The following is a 6,435-nucleotide window of genomic DNA, read 5'->3' as shown; positions in this document are numbered from 1 at the left end:
ACCCAGAATTTCCTTTTGAGCAAGATATGTGTCTAAGAGGATCTCAAGACTTTGAAAATGACAGAGATTGTAACTTGTCTGCTGATTTAAAGAGAAGAAACAGATCCTACCTTACAAAGAATCAGTGGAAATTATGAGCTTAGGAGGAGAGAAAGAAATGAAGATAGGAGCTTGTATCACCGCAGAGACAAAGTAAGATGTCATTGAGTTATTCCAAGAATTCAAAGATGTTTTCGCTTGGTCATATCAAGATATGACTGGGCTATTAAGATGTGTGGAAACTGTTGAGGCTAAAAAAATCTTGGAAAAAGTTCATAAGGGCGTCTAAGGAACATATGCTAATGATTTTACAATGGCCAGATAAATCGTGAGATTCGAGTATTACTGGTCCATCATGGAAGTGGATCGTATCAGTTATGCCAAGAAATGCCATAAGTGTCAAATTTATGGAGACAAGATTCATGTGCCTTCTTCATGTCATGACTTCTCTATGGATTTTTTTTCTATGTGGGACATAGATGTCGGTGGGCCAATCTCACCAAAAGGTTCTAGCGAGTATCGATTCATCCTTATGATCATCAATTACTTCACTAAGTAGGTGAAAGTTGCTTCAGGCGCTAATGTCATAAAGTCGGCAGTCATCAAATTCTAAAGAAAAAAGAAGAAGAAGAAGAAGAAAAAGAAGAACAATAAAAATCATATGTCGATATGGAATGTCAAAAAGGATCATATCTGACAATACACTAAATTTGAACAACAGCATGATATCAGAAGTTTGTAGCCTGTTCAAGATTAAACACCATATCATCCCAAAATGAACAGTGCAGTGGGGGTAATCAAAAAAATAAAAAAAAAACAAAAAAGAGAGAGATCATAAGGAAAATGATTGAGACTCATAAAGATTGGCATGAGAAATTACCATCTATGCTTATCGAACGTCTGTCAGAACCTCTACTGGTGCAACATTTTTCTTATTGATTTATAGAATGGAGGCGGTTTTGCCAATTGAAGTCGAGATTTATTCTCTCTAGGTTTTGAAGCCAAATGGATCAAATCTCGATATGATCAAGTGGACCTGGTTGAAGAAAAGAGGTTGAAAGTTATCCGTCATGATGTACCAAAAATGAATGATGTGAGCTTATGACACAAAAAAAGTGTTCGCCTAAGAGAATTCCATTGGTGGGATCTAGTTTTGAAAAATATCTTTCTCATACAAAAGAATTTCAGAGGAAAGCAGATGCCAAACTGAGAATGACCTTATGTGGTAACGAAGGCCTTCTCTAGAGGAGCGTCGATGTTACCCAGGATGGATGGCAAGAACCTACCTAATCCCGTGAATTCGGATTCAATCAACAAATATTTCACTTAAAAAAACAAAATAAAACAAAATAAAAAGAAAAGAAAAAGGAGAGGCCAAGGCGAAAACCCGCAAAGGGTACCTTGAGACCAAACGAGTTTTGAATTGAAAACCCGTAAAGGGAAATTCAAATTTTGATAAAAAATAGGGCATGCGATAGTCTCACTTTCTCCGAGTTAACAAGAATGAGAGATGTCACGTCTTGGGGCATCAACAAGTACTCTAGATCCCCTAAACACATATTGAACTCAAAAACGGTCCTCAAAGAAGTTCGTGCAGAGAAGCTCATGCTGAGATATTTGGGGCACCTATTTTCCTTTTATTCATTTTGTATTTCAGCAATGTTTGCTTTCTTGGATTAATCTATTCTATTCAAATTTTGTTCCTGATAAATTTCAGCTCCGTCCGTCATTACGATCTTTTTCAAGCATTTTACATTGAAATAACGATTATTGGACTAATAATACTTTCATAAAAAGAGTTTTGCATATTACACAGGAAGCTTCTAAATAGTACAAGAACCTGAAACAGTACTATTATTTAGAATTCACCAAACCTAAGGGTTAGAAATATTTGAGAAAGAAGATTCTAAATTGTGACTATTTTTTTAGGTTTTCTGTCAAAGATATCAGCTAAACAAGAAGACAGTATATTGCATCAGTGATAGAACCTTAATGAACAATGAGCAATGACAACCCAAACATTAAGAAGGGATCATTCTCACGACATTTTGCATTCATGCAAATATCATTCATACACATCTAGTTAGGAGCATTTGATTCATTCTGATCATGACATCCTAATCATTTGGCATAAGCAAGCCTATGAAATCGATTCTACAGGTCATGTCCCTTAGAGGACAATGTAACAAGGTTGGTGAATCCATAAATCTCATCTCCTTGATGTTGCAGTGGAACAGTTTAAAGCTACGAATTATAGTGAATCTTATCTTCCTGAAGTTACAGTGAAGCAGGATGAAGCCACTAGCCTTATCTCCCTAAAGTTGCAGCGGAGCAAATTGAAGATAGCGGATCTTATTTCCCTGATATTGTAGTGGAACAGATTGAAGCTTCAAATTATGGCGAATCTTATCTTTCTGAAGTTGCAATGGAGCAGATTGAAGCCACTAGCGTTATCTCCCTAAAGTTGCAGTAGAGCAGATTGAAAATTGCGGATCTTATTTCCCTGATGTTGCAGTGGAACAGATTGAGGCTACAAATTATGGCGAATCTTATCTTTCTGAAGTTGCAGTGGAGTAGATTGAAGCCACCAGCCTTATCTCCTTGAAGTTGCAATGGAGTAGACTGAAGACATCGAATCTTATTTCCCTGACGTTGCAGTGGAACAGATTAAAGCTACAAATTATGGCAAATCTTATTTTCCTGAAGTTGCAGTGGAGCAGATTGAAGCCACCAACCTTATCTCCCTAAAGTTGCAACGAAGCAGACTGAAGACAACGAATCTTATTTCCCTTATGTTGCAGTGGAACAGATTGAAGCTACAAATTATGGCGACTCTTACCTTTCTAAAGTTGCAGTCGAGCAGATTGAAGCCACTAGCCTTATCTCCCTGAAGTTGTAGTGGAGCAGACTAACGACAGTAAATCTTATTTCCCTGACGTTGCAGTGGAACAGATTGAAGCTACAAATTATGGCGAATCTTATCTTCTTAAAGTTGCAGTGGAGCAGATTGAAGCCATCAGCCTTATCTCCCTGAAGTTGCAGCGAAGCAGACTGAAGATAGCGAATCTTATTTCCTTGACGTTGTAGTGGAACAGATTGAAGCTACAAATTATGGCGAATCTTATCTTCTTGAAGTTGTAGTGGAACAGATTGAAGCCACCAGCCTTATCTCCCTGAAGTTGCAGTGAAGCAGACTGAAGATAGCGGATCTTATTTCCCTGAAGTTGCAGTGGAGCAGATTGAAGCTACAAGTTACTGATATTCTCTCTCCAAAGCTGCAGTAGAGCAGGTCAAAGCCATAAACCTTATCTTCCTGAAGGTGCAGCGAAGCAAACTAAGACCACAAATCCCATCTCACTAAAGTTGCAACAGAGTAGATCTCTCTGAAGTTGCGGTGGAGTGGATCAAAGTAACAAAATGCAGTTGACTAGAATGAAGCTACTTAAAAAAGGAAGCACCAAAAGAAGTCAAGACTCGGCGAACCCGGGAAAAATTGGTCTTCCTTAAAAGTCTTTGCTTTATTCTCATTACACGACAACGAGCAAAGAGGGGCAGCTGTACAGCCCAAATTCTGCTTGGGCCTTGAAACCAATAAAAACCAACGAAACCAAAACCAAACCCTAATACCCAATTACAAAACCCAAATCCAAAAACAAACCTAAACCCAACTAAACAAAACCTAACCCAAAACCTATCAACCCAATTAAAACCCAAACAAAACATCCCAAACCAAGCCCAATCTAACCCTAGCCAAAGTTAACAGAAAAAACAAAAATAACAAAACCCTAGGGTCTTCTGACCAGTAGCTTCAGCAGTCTGCCACCACTGCTTTGTCACGTCGCCACTTGCACTGCCCACTTGCCTACAACGGAAAAGACAAATAGATTAAAAAAAGCATTGTAAAATGGCTATAAAAGCCATTACAAATCAAATGTAAGGGAGGTTTTTTTACGATCAATATATAAAAAAGAGAGAGTTCGAAAAATATAGCAAAGGCAGAGAAGCAAACAGATTCAAAGGTGTTCTATTTTATTTTTTTATGATTTTTTATATATATTTATAGTAATAAACAAAAAAATTTAAAAAAAGAAAAGAAAAGGGATTTTACCTGTTTTTGATCACTGAAAAAAGAAATTTTTTTATTTTTTTTGCCGCCGTGGATGGCGGCGCCGGCATCAGCGCCCAGCACAGCGATCGATGGTTGGACCTCTGGCCGGATTCTTGAGAGCTTTGAGAGAGTGGGGGAGAGAGTTTTTCAGATTTTGTTTTTGAAGGTTGGAATGATTTTTTGTGAAATTTTTTTACTTAAATAGGGAGTCAAAACGACGCCGTTTTGGCCAACTCCCTCAGGCACCAAAACGACGTCGTTTTGAGCCTTAACTCCTGACCAACCAGCTCCAGGCCTAGGATCCGCGTGTTTTTAACGAAAGGCTAATTGCACTTTTAATCCTTCCGCTTTTTTATAGTTTTGCAATTAAGTTTCTTTTATTTCTAATTTTGCCCTAAAATTTTGCTTTGATTTCATTTTAGCCCCGTGTGAAGTGCTGTGTTTTGAAGGGCGGGGATATTTTCCCTTTAGTCCCTCCTTGTTATTCGCGCACTCGATTCGATCCTTTTCTCTTTTATTTATTTTTACATTTGCCCCAAACTTTTTTTTAAGTTTAATTTAGTCCTTTTTTTGTTATTTCGGCTATTTTATTAAATTAATTAATTTTAACATTATTATTACTTTATTATTAATACTATTATTATTATTTTTACTATTATTATTATTTATTATTATTATTATTATTATTACTATTACAACTATTGTATTATTACTATTATTATTATTATTATATTATTAAACTGATTTAGTTAATATTTAATATTTATTTGTTTGCTTATTTATTTATATATTATTATTTTTATAGATTGGTTTTATTTTTACTTTTATCCTTATTATTATCATTTCATTATCTATTTATTTATATTTTTTATATACTTTCAAAATTTTATACTATTTATATTTATTATTTTTACTATTATTGTTATTAATATTTTATGTTCATTTTTACCTAAATTTTATATTTGTTTATACTAATTTATTTATTTTTCCTTCTTTCGTTTTCAAAATACTTAAATTTAACTTCATGTATATGCATTTCATCTATTTTCTTATCACCATTTTATTTCATTTTTATTTTTATTACTATTATTACTTGATTAATATTAGATTTAAGTGATTAATGCCATTGTTTATTTATTATTTTAGTTATATTATCATTTCATGTATATGTATCATCACTTTATTATTATTACAATCATGCCATGAGTCGTTTTTAAATATTTATTCATTTCTATCATGTCTCGAATAATAATAAAAAACGGGCATTTCAAATGTTATATTCATTTTCACACAATTGGAAATTCGAAAAGTTGTTCCCTAACTTACGGGGTTTCAATTTTCTCAATGAATCCAAATAAACGAACATTTTTGAAGCCCGAATTTTAAATATTCTCAGGTATTAAGAAAAGATTGTATTCTAACTAACGGCATATGATTTCTTTCTAAAACTGAGATAATCAAATATCTTTCAAAAAAATAAATGATTTTCGATGTTTATTCTCGTTTCAGGGATTTAAAATATTGTGTCCAAACTTGCGGGACACAATTCTTTTCCTCGATTAACGTGAAATACGTCTTTTTTCTCAGAAAATTTTCAATTAAGCAGTAATTTAACGATGGATAGTATTTTTTTCTTCAAAGTTCTCAAATTTTCAACATTAAGACACTAATTAATGAACTAGGTACCAATTTTGGGCGTTACGAGGGTGCTAATCCTTCCTCGTGCGTAACCGACTCCCGAACCCTTCTTTCTGAATTTTTTGGACCAAAATAGTTGTTTAAATAAATAAAACCATTTATTAAAAACAATCACTTTTACGAGGTGACCCGATCACACATCATCAAAAAAAATTTGGTGGCGACTCCCGTTTTTATTCGATTTTCATTTTCAAAATCAAGTCGACCCTATTTTTCAAAAAATGGTTTCGACAATGTCCATGGACTTGTATTTAACATATACGACTTAAAACCTTAGACTCCACGGAGTCGCATACTACCTTTAAACGGCTTTCATTATACCTATAAAAGGCTTCCATATCTATGTGCACATATTCTCCGTACAAACCAGCCTAATCTCTACAAAGTCGAATACCATTACTATTCATTTTCTGTATAGTCCGCCCAAACCTCAGCAAATCCTCTTTGTTAACTTGAAGATATATGGGTTCCCCCGTAAGGTCGGGGTCATTCGCCAATCTCGGTTTGCATTCTCATGCTATACCGGAGGAAAAACATGTAACATATCATATTCTCCTCTACTCCTCTCATCTTAATCACACTTCGACAGA

This window comes from Gossypium arboreum, chromosome 7 (assembly GCF_025698485.1).
Source record: "Gossypium arboreum isolate Shixiya-1 chromosome 7, ASM2569848v2, whole genome shotgun sequence".
In the NCBI taxonomy this organism is placed as follows: domain Eukaryota; kingdom Viridiplantae; phylum Streptophyta; class Magnoliopsida; order Malvales; family Malvaceae; genus Gossypium; species Gossypium arboreum.
This window is presented reverse-complemented; position numbering follows the sequence as displayed.